This window comes from Schistocerca serialis, chromosome 6 (assembly GCF_023864345.2).
Source record: "Schistocerca serialis cubense isolate TAMUIC-IGC-003099 chromosome 6, iqSchSeri2.2, whole genome shotgun sequence".
NCBI classification, from domain to species: Eukaryota; Metazoa; Arthropoda; class Insecta; order Orthoptera; family Acrididae; genus Schistocerca; species Schistocerca serialis.
This window is the reverse complement of record NC_064643.1, coordinates 312,924,325-312,944,959: the sequence shown is the minus strand read 5'-3', so window position 1 is coordinate 312,944,959 and position 20,635 is coordinate 312,924,325.

The following is a 20,635-nucleotide window of genomic DNA, read 5'->3' as shown; positions in this document are numbered from 1 at the left end:
TGGACATGCTTAGCTGAGTATGGGAGGAATTCGAGTATCGAAGTGATATTGTTTGTGCAGCTGGTGGAGAACATATTGAACATCTGAAATTTAAACTTGAGAGATGTGTAAAAATGTGTCCCAAGTTTGTATGTCTTACAGTTTAATAAACATTTTATTTTAAGTCATCTGTGTTCTGACTGGTTTGATGCGGCCCGCCACGAATTCCTCTCTTGTGCCAAACTTTTCATCTCAGAGTAGCATTTGAAACCTACGTCTTCAATTATTTGCTGTATGTATTTCAATCTCTGTCTTCCTCCACAGTTTTTACCCGCTACAATTTCTTCTAGCACCACAGAAGTTATTCCCTGATGTCGGTCCCTTCTTTTTGTCAGTGTTTCCATATAATCCTTTCACCACCAAATCTGCAGAGAACCTCCTCCTTCCTTACCTCATCAGTCCACCTACTTCTCAACATTCTTCTGTAGCACTACATCTCAAACGCTTCATTTCTCTTCTGCTCTGGTTTTCCCACAATCCAAGTCTCACTACCATACAATGCTGTGCTTCAAACGCACGTTCTCAGAAATTTCATCGTCAAATTAAGACCTATGTTTGATAGTAGCAGACGTCTCTTGATCAGGAATGCCCTTTCTGCCTGTGCTAGTCTTCTTGTTATGTCCTCCATGCTCCGTCCGTCTTGCATTATTTTGCTGCCTAAGTAGCAGAATTAATTAATTTCACCCACTTCGTGATCACCAATCCTGTTGAGTTTCTCGCTGTTCTCATTCTTGCACTTTTTATTGCTTTCGCCTTACTTCGATTTACTCTCAATCGATATGCTGTACCCATTCCATTTTCTCCAGATCCTGTAATTCTTCATTTTCGCTGAGGATAACAAAGTCATCAGCGAATCTTATCACCGACATCCTTTCACCTTGAATTTTATCCCCACTACTAAACCTTTCTCTTATTTCCATCACTGCTAGTTCGATGTATAGACTGAACAATAAGGGCGAACGACTACATCCCTATCTTACCCCCATTTTAATCCGAACACATCATTCTTAGTCTTCCACTCTTATTGTTCCCTCTTGGCTCTTGTAAATATTGCATATTATCTCTACAGCTTACCCCTATTTTTCTCAGAATTTCGAACATCTTGTACCATTTAGCGCTGTCTAACGCTTTTTCCAGGTCGACAAATCCTATGAACCTGTCATGATTCTTCTTTCCATTATTAGCGGCAACGTCAGAATTACCTCTCTGGTGCCTTTAACTTTCCTAAAGCCAAACTGATCGTCATTTAAACATCTTCAATCTTATTTTTCACTTTTCTGTATATTATTCTTGCTAGCAACTTGGATGCATGAACTGTTATGCTGATTGTGCGATAATTCTCGCACTTGTCGGCTCTTGTAGTCTTCGGACTTGGATGATGATTTCCGAAAGTCGGATAGCATATCGCCAGACTCATACATTCTACACACCAACGTGAATAATCGTTTTGTGTGTCTGGCAATCAATTGGATTTCGGACCTGGCAGTCGTTGAGTTCGAACGCGGCAGAAGTGCAGTGGGGACGTAGCAGCAGTCGGGGACGGAGCGCTAGGGAGGCCCGGACAGCCAGTACTCGCCGACCGCTCGCGACACAGGATGAACTGCCCGACGGACGGAGATGGCAGCAGCATCGACCGTTGATCGGTCGTTTAGTTTGTCGCCTCTTTGGGCGACGTGTGTTTGGTCTTTCACTGTTTCTGGGCCTCGTCACTGGGTCATCTTGCTGGACGTGGCTTGGTTCCTTCTTGTGTGGAGACGTCGTGGCCAATGGGTAAGAGTTACCTCTGCATGATTGGGCCCGAGCCAGTGTGCCCGGATCGCTGTGTCTCCCAGTTCGCCCGACCGTTGCTGACACATATGGTTTGAGTGGCAACGACCTTGGTTGGTTGTTGGTCGGTCGTCGGTCGACTGTCTTTCGGTTTGGTGTGTGTGTGTCCCCCTGTGAATTGTTCGAGTTGCTCATCAGCGATTCGTTATACGAGTGTTCGAGTTTCCTGTGGCATTGTTTCGTGGAACACTGTGTAACCTGTGGCAGTTCGACTGAGCAATGCTTTAAATGCTGTGATGCTGTCTGCGTACTGCAGTAGCCAGTTGGTCGGCTGCGACAGAGCAGCGAGTGAGTGTTTTCTTACCGTGTTGGTGCTGTCCGCCACGGCGTATAGTTCCACAGCCGTTGCGATATTTATGTATGTCAGTGGTTATTGTGCCTTGGCTTATTAACACACCAATATTTGAAGACGATTGTTATTGGTCTCTTCGCCTCGCAGGCATTTTGGTTGTAGTGTTTTTGGTCTGGTGACCGAAATCAGGTAGTTGGTTGTTTCGTCGGTTGTCTGTCGGTGCGGTTGCCTTCCGATTAAGAGACCGTTGGTCAGGCTGCCTGTCTCGCCTAAACGGGCGTTAGTGTTACTATTTCAGGCCGACCCTTGGAAACTTCTGAGCGCCGTTCCGTGTCTGTTACATAGTAATTTCCCTGTTTGAGTTTTAGTATTTTGGTTAATGTGTGGCCTTCAGTCGAGTTTAATATCTCTTAAACTGATGTTCCTAAGATTGTGATGCTTCGCTATGGGGCCTTCAGCCGAATTTCCTTGAAATGTTTTAAGATAAGGCTTTCTGCCGTTTGATTGAAACACTTCTTATTGCTTAACATGCGGCCTCCAGCCGAGTTCCGTTTAAATTAAAGTTAGAGTAAAGATTTAAAAAATATTTTCGGGCACACCACCAGAAGAACCGTGTATTTTAAATTTTTGCTTAGGCCTTGCGTCTTGCATTTTGAATGTGGCCTTCAGCCGATCTAAAGTCAGTTAAAGGAGGTCGATTAAAGTATTGAGTCTTTTGCATTCTTGTGTAATATGGTGTGTGGACAAATAAAGTTTTATGTTGAGTGCAACTGACAGCAACCTATTTTGGCCCCTTTCCACAACCTAACCCGCTCTGTCCTGTTGCCCAGACATTTCAGCAAACGACCATCAGTTGCATGTAGGCAGAATGTGCTTTCATTGCTGAAGATCACGGCGCTCCATTCCATTTTCCAAGTGATCCTCTGGAGGCACCACTCGAGCCGTGCATGTCGATGCCTTGGCGTGAGTGGGAATACCGGCTAGAAGTGCACGTGCCCATAGTCCCACTGCTAATAACCAGTTCGCAACAGTTGGTGTTGCCTGGGCTCACAAGTCCTCTTATCTGTGCTGTGGTAGCTGAACGATCTACCACTGCTGCCCTCACAATTCGACAATCCTGGTGGGCGGCTGACTGCGTGTACATCCAGAACCATCTCTATGGTGTCAGAAAGTTCACATGCCCACTGATACGAGCGTCGTTGTGCAACTGATGCCTCAAGCCCAACTCGGGTGGCAATTCTCCGAAGGGACCATCCCGCCATTTGACCCCTTCCAGAATCGTTCAGCTGGCTGTAGGAAACACGAGTGCGTCTCTGAGGTATGGTTGCCACGTCACGTCTGCACCACACTGAGCCTTCTGGCTGTGAGCAATCCCTATTAAAAGGAAAGTACATCAGCGCTTTGGTAGCTATGCCACTACGCTATATGTTGGCGCACTAGGTTGAAACCATTATCGGTACGTCTACTGTCCCTCGGGTGGTATAAGTCGTCATCGGATCAAAATCGACGTCGCCTTTCCACGAGTACCGTACTGATTTTTTTCCGGCAGTGTATCAGATATCAATACCATCCATCTGCAGCACTTTTAAATTGTGACGTTTACATGTGGTACAAAAATCTAACTGCAGGATACTTTTTGTATTGGGCAGTGGGATAAAATTGGTGCATACCCATTGTAACTGTTTAACTATAGATGTTGAGCATATGCATATGTGAATTGTGGCTTCTTATGTTCGTTGTAATGCAGTCTCTGATTGTAGTTTTTCTTTTGTATATGCTGTTACACTTCTGAAGATATTCCTGACAGATCTGCTGCAAGTAGCTTCCCGGCTTTGCCACCGGGTAACATTGCCCAAGTCCCACAACATTTCATCAAAACAACTGAGCGACGTCCAGGCAGTGCTGTCGTGGCTGCTGAAAGATGTGACTGGTGATAATCGCGTGTCAGCGCGAAATTTATCAGACGAGGAGCAGAAATTACACATCCTCGGGGGGAGGGGGGGGGGGGTATCACAGCTGGATGAAAGCGCCGCTCACAGAGCCCCTTACAGGAACCGAAGAGACGCCGTTCGTACATGCACAGTGGGCAGTGTCTGTGCCGCCGGACGCTCCTATGGTTAAAGGTTGCATTAAGTCTCTGCAATGCGGTGTATCGGGTCATACATCAGAGGATCTTGTCTACCTTGCTTTAATTTAACGGCAGGCAATGTTGGATTCGAGGAAGTGCTATGCTGAGTCCCATCTAGCAAGTTTAATATTAGTTCAGCAGAAAGGAAGGCTCTGCGATACTTCAGGGTAGACAAAGGCTCCGTCTTCAAACGTGTCGACAAGGGAACGCCACCATCTATCTCTCAGGAGCTGACTGTAACAACAAAATTCATTCACTTTTCGACGATCCTGCCTATTGCAAGGACAGACGGGATACGACTGGCAAGGTTCAGGATAAACTCCAGGCCTCCTCAAGAAGAGTTCTGTACCACGTGACGTCAATGGATCTGCGCCCGAGGCCCACGAGAAAAAAGATAGGCCGCGGCGCGTACATCACGAAGGTAGTACTGAACTCGCTCGCTCGCTCAGCTCAGCAGACAAAATGCGTTTCTAAACCTGTTAACTCACAGCTTGGCGTATAAGTACTTACGAGAATTGCATCTTCCACTGGAATCTACTATTATCAAGTCTTACTGATTAACAGTACTGCAGCAAAATTTAATTTAAGGTCAATACTCGATATAAATGGTACAACGGCTTGTTTATAGCATTTAGTCTCTTCTGCTTAACAGTACTCATTATATGCTGGAAGTGTTGCCTTATGCAACTGATAATCATTTTAGTACGATTTTATTGTACGCCAGTACAGCCGTAACAAATTATAAGTAGGCCCATGGACTTCCCATCATTATGGGTCTAATAAAAGTAAGATTCCATAATAGCGGATTCCTGTAGAAGATTCAGTTTTCGTTTGCACGGACACGCCTAGTTACGAGTTAGCAGGTGTAGAAACGTAGTTTGTCTGCTGATTTGAGCGAGCGAGCGAGCGCAGGACTACCTTCGTGACGTACGCGCCACGGCCTGTCTTTCTCGTAGGCCTCAGCCTGCGCCAGTAGACTGTAGTTCCGCAACATTGTATGTCCTACCTAAGATTCATAAGGGCATGCCCCCTCTTCGCCTAGTAATGAGAAATATTGGAGCGCTTACCTGTTTCTTGCCTAAATATCTTGCTGTTAAGACCTCTTGTGGGTAACTGTGGCCATCATATACGGAGTATTTGATAGGACACCTAAACATGCCCCAATTACAATTTTCGGATCTCTTGGCCAGCTTTGACATTGCATTGTTATTTATTAAAGTGCCTCTACAGGACTCATCAGAGCTTACTAGCACCAAATTTGAGAAGCACAATCTGAGGTTATTTATACATACGCTTACCTCAATCTATTTCTTATTTAGACTCTTGTAACCAGTATTTTGAACAATTGCACGTTGTCGCCATGGGAAGTCCCCTATCTGCCACGGTGGCCAAATATTTTAACAAATATTTTAAGCAAAAATTACTACCATCAGATATTCTCCAACACTACTCCTTCTGGGGGTATGTTGATGAACAATGTGTGGCGTGGCCCCAAAGAATAGACACACTACTTATGCTTCTCCAACATTTGAACTCACCTCATCTGAATCTTTAGTTCCCACTGGAAGTGCAAAAATATGGCGGCTTACCATGCCTTGATCTCATGGTTAGAAGAAAGGACAACATAACGAAAGGATAAAGGTACACAGTTTTCTTTGTCACGTTGCACCTACACGAGTTATCTTCAGGGTCATCTGGGGAACCCACACTTGTCCATGCAGCCCCAGATCTAGTACATTTCCGAACCGGCCAAAAGCCCCCTTCCCCCCCCCCCCCCCTCGTAATCTATAGTTTGAGATAGGACTAAAAAAATTTTTTAAGAATCGATGTCTCAAAAATACGTTCATTTTGTTGCACGCATCTTTCAGCAAGAGTCTAATATAAAAAAACTATCTGTTCGAGAACATGGACGACATGTTATTCAGTCTCAAGTGTGCCAAAGTGCAGTGCCAAGCCTCTTCACACAGCATTCTTCTATCGCACGTCACTACATTTCGCTCTGTGGAATTCAAACGTGTATATTTTGTAATGGAAGCCATCATACCTATATTCAGGACAGTGGAAATTAAAATGTCCTGTGGTGCCTCTCCTGCTCCCAGTTGGCCGGTGTGACATCCTACCCCCCTTATAAACACTCATAATTAATACTGGTTGGGATTATTTGTGACTGGAACAATAAGAACTCTTCAGAAAAATTGCATTCTTGATTGCCTAGTAGCTAATAATATTCTCTTTTGTGTGACATAAAATTAAATACAGGAAACATAAAACCAATAAAGACAAGAGATAAGCATCAAAGTTCGTCAAACGTTTTGCTACATGAAAAATCAAAACGTCGTTATCCAATGCTACAAATACTGTTAATACGAATAGTATGCAAGACTGGCGTGGTTTCTCGATCTGATTACGTGTTTTGTTACGGTCTGCTAGGTAGAAGGAAATAGGCCTTTCTAATATTGCAGCGATTGTAGCACACGCCAAATAAGCGAGACGGGTTTTGGCACAAATGGTCATTTTTATGTACTTAATTTACATAAATAAAACGACAACATAATTAACGAAGTACTAATATCAAATGCCTATTAGTCCCACTACAAGCAGAAAGTTTTATGTTAGGAAATAGTTCCACATTTTATTCATACACTCCAGTTTCTCAAGCTTGAGATAGAAAAGTGGTAGTACGAAATTTTTGTACAAATTTGGAATCGTCATATTCTTCCGTAGAATTCGTGTAATGTCCCTGTTTCTTCTCTTCCCCGTTCTAACAAGCAATCTTTTCATTACTGATTCTGTAAATATTCCTGCCATTCTCAAAAGTTATTCTCTGGTTAACTTCACTAGCCCTACCAGACTCACACCTTCAGTTATCCATCGTTTATTCTCCGGTAAGTCGTTATTGTGTGTTCGTACAATGCGTTTCCCGCGTTATTCGGAGTATATAACTAAAAGCGGCTGCTAACTGGAGCGTTTACAACTGGTAGTCTATCGATCTGGCAAAAATTTTCTTTCAATTTCGTCTTCTTGGAAACACGGTGAAGATAATATGCAATCTTTTCTTACCTGTTATTCCTGTTAGTCGTTTATTTCCACCCCGGTAGTCTGTATCTATGGATTTCGCTAATAATTATAACAATGCAGATCATTTGCACACATAAACTAACAGCGATTGGCATTCACACGTTCGGGTTTATAGCCCCGTTCCCTTTTGTCTGTGGGAAAGTTTTTTATTTCTAGCTGCGATGGGATTTCCATGGCGATACCCCAGTTTGCCTCCCCCCCAAGATCCGAGCCTGTGCCCATGCATCTGAGGCAATTGTATACGCTACATTTAATATCAACCCCTTCCGTTCCCTCGCCTTCCCCCTCTTCCCCCTCCCCCTCTCCCCCTCTCCCCTTCTCCCCCTCTCCCCTCTCACCCTCTAACCCTATAACCCTCTCCCCGAGCTCATAGAAAGGCTTGAAAAAGATGGAAAACTTCTGTACCAATACAGAGTGAACATTAATAAAACCAAGAAACTACAGGGACGGATACCTGACCAGAAATGGAGGAAAAAAGGTCATCAGAACATGTGTCTGGAAATGGACAACGTGCGTGCAATGACAACAGATCGTCCCAGAACACAGTACAGAGCTACATACCATCCATGTATCGACAGATGTTCAAAGTGGCCTCCATTGGATGCTATGCTCGGATTATAAGTAACATTACATACAATTTCAGTGCTAGCAGATCTAAAATGTGAGCGTAGGTCTTGCAGCTGACAGTCGCATCACGTCATGCAGGATACACATAATCGTACTTTCGCATACACCATGTTTTCAGACCTCTTGCCTCGAGCTTTTACTAGGGTTGTCCGTCTCAGTATCCTGGAGAACCTAGTCCTGCAAGTCTGGTATACGCACAATCCGTCGCCTCCTTGCACATTCTTCTGTCTGAAAGGCTCCATGATTACACAAACACCCAAAAAGGGCTTGAAATGTTGTGTGATGTGGTTGGCGACTGTGTGGGTACTTGTTTTCGTATAACCGTGTTGCCTCTCGACTGTTTACAACTGCTTAACTGTACACAAACACCAACTCGGCTTGTTCCTTATATGAATACTGAACCATTCTGCTGCTTACAGTACGCTGCGTCAATTACACAGCGTGCAACACAGAAGGAACACATGATATGAGGTCAGAGGAACTTTCATTCGTCAGCGCCATCTACTGTGGCAACGAGGCATTTCCAGACACAGGTTCATAGGACCTTTTTTCCCTCCATTTCCAGTCAGGAATTCATCTTTGCAGTTTATCAGTTTTATTAATATTTACCGTGCAGAGTTCAATTTTTCTTCCCCTCCAAGTTTTTATTACTACATGAGTCCTATCATTTGAGGTCTGTACACCATAGTCAAAGGATCCCAATGATCTGCCAGCAGCACCAGCATCAGAGATCAGCCATAGCCTTCAGTCAGAATAAGAATAAGACTGTCACATTCGAAAATAATTATTTTTCAATCCAATATATTAATGTTATAATTGTTGTTACTATTCATTTATTAATATATTCTATATGATCAACAGTCTGTCACTTAGGCCAGCGACCAATACACTTTTAAAATATTGTATGTTTTAGTTTACGGTCCCAAATTTTTTATCTTCTTTATTTTGTCCAGCAGTTGCTGGTTTTGGTACACAGTAGGACCCTCAGGCCATCCCTGTGCATGCAGCTGTCATGATCCCCAACCAAGTAGGTGTGTCAAATATGCAACACCTACTTGCGAAGCAGGTGTGACAACTGGATGGCAGGGTATGGCCTGAGGATAGTACTGTATAGCAGAGCCAGTACCGTCCTCACGCCATAGACAGGAGAGTACACAAAATAAACTAAATACAAAAAATTGTGATTACAGACTAAAACATATATTATTTCCATTAATATATTCGTTTATGCTTGTATTTTGTTATTAATTTTCCAGCAGAGCAACACACCCCTGATGCAATACCAAGACGCATGGGTGTTCAACATGTTATTGTCAGCCCCATACCAGGACACATGGGTGTTCAACATGTTATTGTCAGCACCATCACAGCAACCCGCATGTAGTCTTCCTGATTTACTGGACTATTTTGTGCAGCCACAATTCACTAAGTCTCAGTTAACTGCCACGAGGACACTTTCACTAACATATACAATTTGCAAAAACAGACATAATGTCTGATGGGATACCGCAATCACTGGTTACACTATGTTACTTATAATACGTCTTGATCGTTAAAATGTTTATTCACATGACCGGTTTCGGTTCCTGCAGAACCATCTTCAGATCTGAAACGGTAATGATACTAATTTACTATTGCACAAATGCAAACCTTTTTCATCCTATCCGATCAACAATAAATGTGCCAGAACGTACCTACAATTTCGGTTACAGGGTAACCTGAACACACACAGCAACCTTCACATGCTGCGTCACATAAAATTGGTTGGCAGAATGCATGTCATTTATATTAAGTCTACACCAGAGCTATGAATATAGAAATCGCCCTTTGTTTTAGATCGTAAAAAAATGATAATTCTATGGTGTATTTTAATTTTGACAAATACAGATTTCAACCTTGACGTCTACAGATTTTAATTAAGTATTTTTAGATGTAAAAGTAAATTAAAAATCTACTTAATACAGTATGTGCATATGTAATGTAACAAATGCACCAGACGCCACCTGTCGGTAATAGTTTTAAAATTAATATAAATGACATGTATTCTGCCAACCAAATTTTATGTGACGCAGCATGTGAAGGTTGCTGCATGTGGACGGGTTACTCCTGTAACCGAAATTGCAGGTACGTTCTGGTACATTTGATGTTGATAGGATAGGATGAAAAAGGTTTGCATTTGTGAAGTAGTAAATTAGTACCATTATCGTTTCAGAACTGAAGATGGTTCTAGAGGAACCGAAACCGGTCATGTGAATAAACATTTTTGCAATCAAGACGGATTATAAGTAACATTACATACAATTTCACTGCTGGAAGATCTAAAATGTGAGCGTGGGTCTTGCAGCTGACAGTGACATTGATGTAGTAATTGAAATTAATAACGTATAAAATGTTGTTGCTAGAATGAAATATATATTATTACGAACAGAACTATATATGCAGTTTAATGGATTACACAGAGAGGAAGATGATGAGTATCGCCCAAACACATACAGCTATCAACGTTCACTGTTTGGAAAGAAGGTGTCAATTGTCAGTATGTATAAAGAAGCAACATTGGAATTAACTTCAGGGAACACATTTACATAAAGCACTCTACTTTTGTTAATTTACAGGCTATATAATGTTGTTAATGATCACTACAGTCACTGAGACAATGGCATCATTTGTTAGAGCAGCATACTATGACTTTGTGAACTATGTGCATGAGCATAGTATAAATAAGAGACAGTTACAACAGTATATAAATGTCTGTATAAATCCATAAATGTAAAGCCTGTAAAAGCTGGTTTTACAGGTGGAATACTTATGCATGTAATTGCTTCTAAAGGTTTGAATAGTACACAGGCTGAAATTGAGGTGTATAGAAAACAATTATTTGTGAAATATTGACGAACAGAATAACTAAAAATTTGTGAGAATGTATATATGTATATACTAATGAAAAATATTTCCTAAAAATTTGTGCATATTTTCCGTGCCGTCCCTGTTCTGTAATTCAAATGTTTTATAACCACTCCCTGCTGTAGAGCAATGTTACCGATTTTTACCAAAGAATAAATATGTATATAAACTATTGCTAATTACCAAGTGTCAGTTATCACAAAGTCTCCAGCCATCACAGCTGACGCAATGGCAGCTGATGCTGACGCTGCCAATGCAGCCACTGATCCTGCCAATGCCGACTCACGGACACCTGTGTAGCCATCGTCCATGTCTCCCTAATGTTTGGCTGTAAACAGAGGGAGAGAGAGAGAGAGAGAGAGAGACAGAGAGAGAACGAGAAAGAGAATAACACCTTGGCTAATAGTAGAGCCATCACAGAGAAACACATGCGCGCGCGCGCACACACACACACACACACACACACACACACAGTAGCACCACTCACTTCCTTCTATAACAACAGTCAGGATTTAAACGTGAATTAAGGGTTGGTCAATATTCTTAGTCAGCTTGGCATAATAGGTGTGGTGTGTGTCAGCTTGGCATAACAGGTGTGGTGTGTGTCAGCTTGGCATAACAAGTGTGGTGTGTGTGTGTGTGTGTGTGTTTGAGGTTTACGGGCGCTAAACAGCGTGGTCATCAGCGCCCAGACAGGTGTGTTGTTAGATTGCTAGAGAGAAATTGTTTCCCCTCAGCACAATCACCTTGCTAAGCTGCAGTAAAGACACATATTATTATTTTTTAAGAAAGAAAGAAAGAAAAATAATACGTGTAGAAATAATTTTTCAATTTGTTCCTTTTGACAACCATCACAGCGCAGTTTAATAGGAGGAGTGACATTGTGCAATCACATCATAATGCTTATAGCAGAGTCGTACTTGAAATAATCACATCACTCTTAAACACTTCAAATAACCTATTAAACCTGTATGAAATATCACGTAACTATGGTATAAGTTGGTTAGGAAACAAATAATGAGCAATAACATTTAAAATACGCATCTTTCTCTAGGTTTCCTATAAACGTCCAAAAGCAGTTTATACACATTTTCAGATTTCAGCCACTCAACCATATAATGAGTAGTAACAAGTTACTCTTCTTTTCTTTTGTCAAAAGCCTATACTTCAGCTGGAACATCAGGACATATTTGGGAATTATTATTTCTAGAATATTTAGGACATCTAGACTCAGCAGATACCTTGAACAGACCAATGTCATACAGTCACCATTCTTGTTTAATAGTGAATTCATAGCTGCATTCAAAGTACGGGTAGAGGCATCAGTGGTCATAGCTTGCAATATACATTTACTGCCTCACACAGTTTAATGAGTACTAACATTCTGCATTTACCAGGTTTAGTGTCAAGGGCCATAACCTTATTCATTTTGCGTGAGTGATAGCTCTGAGCTGGCTGTAGAGCCCAGCACACTAATCTTTTATACCTGAGAAAAAGCAAAGACGATATAAGTTGTATGGTTAACTAATTTTTTTTCTTTTTCCTTGTAGGTGAGGTGAAATCATCATAGCAGCGGCTATGTGACGTGGAGATTATGTTGTTGAATCTTGTCTACAGTTTAAGCAGCAGCTGCAGTAAACGTATCAGTGGGGATTTGATATCCGATCTTGAGTTCTACTTAATACTGATTTTCGAAAACCCATGAATTCAATGAAAATTTTTACTTTCTTCCACAGAAACATACACTCTCCATCGGTGATCATACAAAACAGCAAGGAACTTCTTATGAACAACTATACTGTGTAACGAGAGAGAGAGTGCACCCATCTACAAGAACACACTTTTAAAAATCCAAATATGCCAGCTAAGCGATTCAGCGTGCTCTAGAATGTTGACTAAGCAGGCATCTGTATGGCTACCACTTCTATGAGGGAATGTGAAACAGTCTGTTGCAGTTAGCACGCCTAACTCTTCACCCACCAGAAGAAACCATCGCTCAACTTTTTGTTGTGGATTGATACGTGTAGAAATGTATGAACCGATTGTGCCATATACAGGCAAAGAACTATGCTCTTATTTATGTCTGTACACCTTGCTATATGTAAGAGTTTATAAACACAACGAACAAAAAGTGTGAGGATTAAACGTGTGTGTTTTTCATTTAAATCCCTTTTATGCTAACGTTAATGCACAGTAATCACCATGACGAGTGGACGCAACATCCACATTGCAAGGGCCTCATAGTAACGTACTGGTCCTGCAATGACAAAGGAAACCAGAAGGAGAAGAGTGGATCACTCATTCCTAACATATACTTACTTTAATTGTTGGACCATCTGACTGCTGGAAGCCTAATGTCGTTCTGTGAATGTTAACATAGCCTCAGGCGGTCCATTTTGAGCATGTGTATATGCTCATATGAGCATATGTATTTTAAGAAACATTGTACAAGCCCAGATACCATCTATTACTGGAGATATTGCATGGCGTCGATGGAAGAACCTACCAGACACTCAGCAGAAACAGTGAATTTATTACCAATGCGGGGATTGCTGGAATCACAAATAGTAGAGTTTCCTGTTTATTGATAAAATAAAGAAATTTACTGACGGTCGATATAGACAAAACTTCCTGGAGCTCCTGCTTAAAAGGCAGTGTACCAATACGTAACTGTGTCAGTATATTGTAGACTGTGGACAAATTCGCCTGAATGCAATGCGCTCATTCCCAGGGGATGAAGCATTGGCCAAAAATAAATTTATACATTAATGTAAAAATGGAGGCAATAAATGTAAGTCTTAAAAGACGTATCACATAAATTTAAAATATCAATAAAACCCTTAAATTTCGGAAGCGCAGACATTGGGAGGTGCTATGAAAACAGTAACTGTAAAGATTCGTCAAACTGTGAAAACATCTGAAATTAGAAGAGCGCTGCCTGTAAATAAGTTGAAAATGAAATCTTGGTATAATGCAATGAAACCATTCTGAGGTTAATCAATGTAGTAAATGCAAATCTTCACGAAACTGAAAAAGTTTTAAGTATTGAGTAGAAAACGCTGAATAAGGTTATATAAAATATGGACGACCTCAGCTTAAACATGGCAGCATGTCGACAACATGCAAAGTCATCAAGGCACAGAAAGCTATTCATCGAAAATTATTACCGTTACAATTACGACGGTTGGGGCAAGAACAGTCTCTCTCTGAAACGTACGCCACTATTAACAGGAAGTATTAAACAGGTCTCACACGTGGCGGATGTAGACAGAAGAGGAAGAGGGGAAGAAGAAGAATAAGAAGAAGAAGGATACGCTATTATCGACTTCGTTAAACATCATGTTAGGGAAACAGATGTGTCATACAGGGTCAGTGGAAATCAGGCATATATACTGTGAAAGCACCCTATATGCCTGCTCAAGCACACTATACAGATTTGAGAAAAGCGTTTGGACACAACTCGGTTTAGTGGAAGTAATACTTCTAAAAACTTCGAACCCGTATTTATCAAAAAAGATAAAAATGTATGTTGAAATATTACGTTTGACTTAAGTACTTAGTGTAGATGAAACATTGTCCAATGGGCTAATAAGGAGCCAAACATTGATGTTATTAGACTTGTATTAGGTGTCGTATATAATGCAGACGAATGCATTGACATTCAGCAGAAAAGATTGAACAGTCTATTTCTGGAGAACATATACTATGACCCAAATGAAATAACAGAATGATTGTGACTGTTCATAGGATTATCTGCTGCAGAGAAGACAACTCGCACAACTGAAACAGTATCAATTATTTCATAACTTTGAAACAGGCACATTATTGAACTATAATAATTACGGAGGCAATTGTCCGAGAACTCCACAAGCCAGCACGCAAATATACTATCTATCCTCTTTAGTATTATTCGTATTTGCAAAAATCCCATATCTTGATATCGCACAACCCAACCACATTGGCAGTTCCACAGCATATAAATATTTGTACAGAGTATAACGGGTATTAGTGCAAATATTTTTATATATGGTACCTTAATAAGTACACAATCAGTGTGTTGGTGCTTTTCCTCCGCATTGAACACACTTCCCACAAACACACCACATAACTTAGTACCTGATGTTTGCTGCACGACTGTAACTGCGTTACTAAGTGGACTACGACTGCCAATACACACTAACCATTTTGCATCCACATGTCCATACTTCGACATCTGATGTGCTGCCCAGGGAAAAATGAGCATTAACAGCTTGCTCATACCACCCGTACTTGAGCTACTAACCAACCTAAAACCATATTGCTCCTAACAGCTATAATTATTAGTCTGTAAATGAAGTAAATACTGGTTAGATGTTGTTCAATATGGTGTCATCAGTCACCAATAAAAATATCTACCGTTATAATCGTTACACCCTGTATATCAGTCTACAAGCGGCGTTCACTATGTAATGCAACACTTTCTCTCTCGCTCAGTTTCTACAGAAAAAATGCGAAATTTAGTGTGGGGCATCGTGGAATATTTTCGCTTCAACCTCTATAGTTCCATGAAGTTTCGATAGGTGGTGGCGCTATGCGTAGCCTTCAAATTGGCGTGTTTAACGGAGATGCGTTCCAAGTAGAGAGCTGTCATCTTGGAGAAAAACTAGAGCATCGCAGATATTCAAGGCGCCTGCTGAATGTCTACGGAGACCTAGCAGTCAAAAAAGCACTGTAAGTCATTGGGCAATGCGTCTGACATCATCACAAGAAGGTCGTGCAGATCAGTCCAATCTTCAGCGTCCTGGCCGGCTGCTCACAGCTGCGACTCCTGCAATGTTTTCGTCACCACAAAAATGCAAACGAATTTCTCCTTCTCCACAACAGCGCAAGACTTCACACAAGTCTACGCACCCGAGATGAGCTCACAAAACTTTATTGTGTTGTTCTTCCTGCTCCACCCTACAGCCCAAATCTCGTACCTTCCGACTTGCATCTGTTTGAGCTAAGTACGCATAGTACGTGGATGATGAAGAGAGAGCGCTGATGCAGCAAGAAGTTGGCTCCAATGTCGGCCAGTAGAGTGGAAACATGCCGACATACGTTTCTCCCTGGCAAGGTGGGGTAAGGCTGTCGAATTGTATGGGGATTATGTTGAAAAACAGTATTTTGTAGTCAAAAGAGTGGACAACGATATGGTGGGATAGAATACTGAATAAAGTGAATCTTTTTTCAGAAACAAAATGCGTTGCATTACGTATTGAACGCCCCTCATAGTTGAAACTTCTAGAGAGATAAGCATTCACCAATTTTCCTTTTGTTTAATATCATCTCGCATTGTAGGATATATGCACTATTTCCGTAACAATGTCAGATGCTAGTAATGCATTGTACATACTGCATACAGAAGCACAATGTGCATCGAAATTAGTATCGAAAAAGTCCTCTGAAGTTTCCTAATGGATCAGCTTTGTAACCATGTGCCATTCATTTCCAAAAGATCCGTAAACATACTGCCACCATTCGAGATGGTCATTCACAACTCACTCTATGGTAGAGTCCACACACATCAAGGTTATGATGTTGATTCCTGAAAGTGAGTGCCCTGTGTGGAATCTCGTTGTACATTTTAATTGTTCTTGTACTGTCTCTAACACATATTGTACGATAGCCCAGTAACACCAGATTTGTTTCAAAGTTGAACAGTGCAGTTATCTTTGCAAAATTCTAACATAATCGTTAGAACTCATACTATGAAAGCCCATTTCCATGCCACTAAATTGGAAATTTTGAAGCGTTAGCAATATGTTGAACTCATCATAAAGAGGACGTTTCCTCTATCACAATCCACTCCCCCTCACATATAGATTGTGCGTTAGAGATGGTAACATCACCTTAATAGGTGAGCTATGTCATCGTAACTGACTGACTGTGGTGACAGCAGGAACTCAAGAGTCCTGGAAGAAGTAATCTTATGTCCTACTGCTGAGATATATCGCCAGTGCGACGCTGCTGCTGTGGTGCAGATACTGGAACTCAGATGGGTTTTTCTCCTGATCCCACGTATCAGGTAGGCTGACTGTGGGATGCTATTGCTCCACTGTGCCATCAGGCGCCAGTTGTACTCTGAGATAAATAATAATAAATGATGACGCACATAATAATGAGCATTGAGAGAGCTGGAAGGATTAATAACGCTTACAATCAAATGTGAAGTCCTCTTCTTCTTTTTATTCTGCCTGTGGACTGTGACTGATCTCTGCTGCTGCTGATACTGCTGCTGACAGTTTATAATGCTCGACTAAGCTTGATTGGCGGGAAATCCCACTAACAGAATAACGTCCCCAGTCTATATGAATGGAGGCAGCCATTTTTTGGTTCATAAATTATGACAATTAAGACTAGAATTGCATAAAAATAAGAGGGCAAGTAGGCTATTAAGAGTGGGGTGGTGGAAGGTAGCTATTTTGAGTCATAAATTATGACCATTAAGATAACGCTAAAAGCATTTGCTCATAAATTAGATTTATGTAAAAATAACTAAGACCACGTATACCCAGTCTGTTTACATCAGCGTCGTAACGACGCCAGGCCAAGTGGCCAGTTCGTTTACATAAAGAAAACAATGGACCTATTGGTCCAGAACCCGCACTACTACACTGTTATTCAATACCTCAAGTTTGAGTTCTATGACTTTTCTTCTACTTGTCTACCACCATTATCAATCGGACGGCTATACTACAATACCGATTTCATATTTGCATCGATGACATACATAAGATGACTGTTTGTCCTAGCCGACCGTTTAGCCCTAGAAGATATTGACGATCTCATCAATAAATTCAAAAAATATGGCAACCAGGATTACGTTCTCCTTTACAGTTAATATTTCCACTAAGATTACATGTTCTGTACAATTCTGTGATGTATCCACTATTATGGTCCTTTTTTCTTATTGAAATTTAAGAGTGCACCTCACCAGAAACTTCTTTTTTTACAAAGTATCTTCATTGGTCATGGGTGGAAAAAACACCGACGATCACTGAAGACGGTTTTTAAATAAAGGCGAAATGTATGTGGTGAAAAACACTCTTAAACTGCAGTAAGCTTAAGATCGGGAAAAACAGTAACAATTTATATATAAAAGCAGCTACAAAAGGTAATATAGTGATATTTTTCTCATTGTAATCGTGATCTTAAACACTGTTGATGATGCCACACGACGTTGTCCTTGAGTGACTATCTGGGCAATTATTGATCGAATGGGAACCTCTCATGCCTTAGTAAACTACGCAAAAGAATTGGAAGGTCACTTTTTTGAAAACCCGTAATTTTCCACCACTGAGATGCAGAAGCGTAAAATTTGGCTCAAAGGTGACAAGGACCTTTCACTACAAATGTGCAAAAGCTTGCCGTTCTGCGACGTCACCTTCGGTCCCGGCGATGCTTCAAACACCAAGATGTCGACACACGCGAAAAAAAAAGGCCAGAGCTCAGAAGTTGAGGGGGAACCAGAGGGTGTAGTCGCAGGACGCTAAGCTTTTTCACAAGTACAGAGGAAGGATATAGATGCCTCTTAGCCAACTTTCACGATTCTACTACGCAATGGAGCGTTATAACGAGGAAAAAAAATAAGTGACCCTGTAATTCTTTTGCGCAGTGTATATGCTTCACGGAGATACAATATATCTAACACCACCTCTTCCACCTCTTTTCTAGGCACGTGCAATACGCTGGCACATCTCATAGCGTTAAGCTGGTCTGTTTTTACCGCCTTTATGGGTTATGCGTGTATACAGCGTGATTCAAAAGCCATGCCCCGTAGAACAAACAGGAAGAACCAGGACCCCAGCAATAAACTTTCAGAGGTGACAGTATGGACCAAAATAAGAAAAAAATGTGTAGTAAACAGGTGCATACCTGAAGAGGTATGAGCATTTGTTCAGTAGATGATATACCGGGTGATCAAAAAGTCAGTATAAATTTGAAAACTGAATAAATCACGGAATAACGTAGATAGAGAGGTACAAATTGACATGCATGCTTGGAATGACGTGGGTTTTTTATTATAACCAAAAAAATATAAAAGTTCAAAAAATGCCCGAGAGATGGCGCTTCATCTGATCAGAATAGCAATAATTAGAATAACAAAGTAAGACAAAGCAAAGATGATGTTCTTCACAGGAAATGCTCAATATGTCCACCATCATTCCTCAACAATAGCTGTAGTCGAGGAATAATGTTGTGAACAGCACTGTAAAGCATGTCCGGAGTTATGGTGAGGCATTGGCGTCGGATGTTGTCTTTCAGCATCCCTAGAGATGTCGGTCGATCACGATACACTTGCGACTTCACGTAATCCCAAAGCCAATAATCGCACGGACTGAGGTCTGGGGACGCGCGCAAGAGATCTTTCACGCGTCTAGCAATATGGGATGGAGCGCCATCCTGCATAAACACAGTACGTTCCAGCAGGTGTTTATCAGCCAGGCTGGGGATGATGCGCTTCTGTAACATATCGGCGTACCTCTCACCTGTCACGGTAGCAGTTTTGCTGTCCAGCGCCATCTGTCGAACATTTTGTGAACTTTGTTTTTTTTCTTGTTCTAATAAAATCCCATGTCATTCCAAGCATGTGTGTCAATTTTTACCTCTCTATCTACATTATTCCGTGACTTATGAAGTTTTCAAATTTATACTGACTTTTTGATCACCCGGTATGTTTCGTAGTAGCGAAGATGAACAAGTGCTCATAGTTCGTCAGGTACGAATTTCAGAGCCCGTGTTTACTGGACTTTTTTTCTTGTTTGGTTCATACTGCCACCTCTCAAAATATGGAAATCAAAGAGCCTACAATAGAAGAGATTTTTATCGCAGTATCGATGACGAAGAAGTTTTCATAGCTCTTAAAGAGCTAATGTTTTTAGAGAAAATGTTTACTACATATTTTTCTTGTTATGGTACATACTATCACGTCTGATAGTTTGTCGGTCGACCTCTGGTTCACCCTGTTTATCGTGTGGGCATAAATTTTTAATCAACTTCCACTGTACAGACGCTACACACCAGACTGGTCTGATGCTGCCCACCATGAATTCCTCCCTTATGCCAACTTATATGTCTCAGAGAAGCACACTTGCACAGTATGTACTTAATGGCTTCTTCGATGTGTTCCAATTTGTGCCTTCCCCTACACTTTTTACCCTCAACAACGCCCTCTAATACAATGGAAGTTATTCCCTGTTGTCTTAACATATCCTACCTTCCTTAATATATTCTAGTGTGTTTTTCGCTGATTCTGTTGAGAATCTGCTCATTCCTTATCTCATTAGCCCATCTAATTATCAATATTCTTCCGTTTCGATTCCCCTTCTTTTCCAGTTTTTCCTCAATCCATGATTTACTGGTCCACAGTGTTGTGCTCCAGACGCACATTCTCAGAAATTTCTTCCTCCTTTGACACTAGTAACTTCTTTTGGCTAGGAATGTCTTCAATGTGGCCGAGCAGTTCTAGGCGTTACAGTCTGGAACCGTGCGACCGCTACGGTCGCGGGTTCGAATCCTGCCTCGGGCATGGATGTGTGTGATGTCCTTAGGTTAGTTACGTTTAAGTAGTTCTAAGTTCTAGGGGACTGATGACCTCAGCAGTTAAGTCCCATGGTGCTCAGAGCCATTTGAACCATCTGTCTTCATTGCCTGTGCAACGTCGTCCTACCTCCGCCCGTCATGAGTTATTTTAATTCGTGGTATCCAGTTTTGATTTT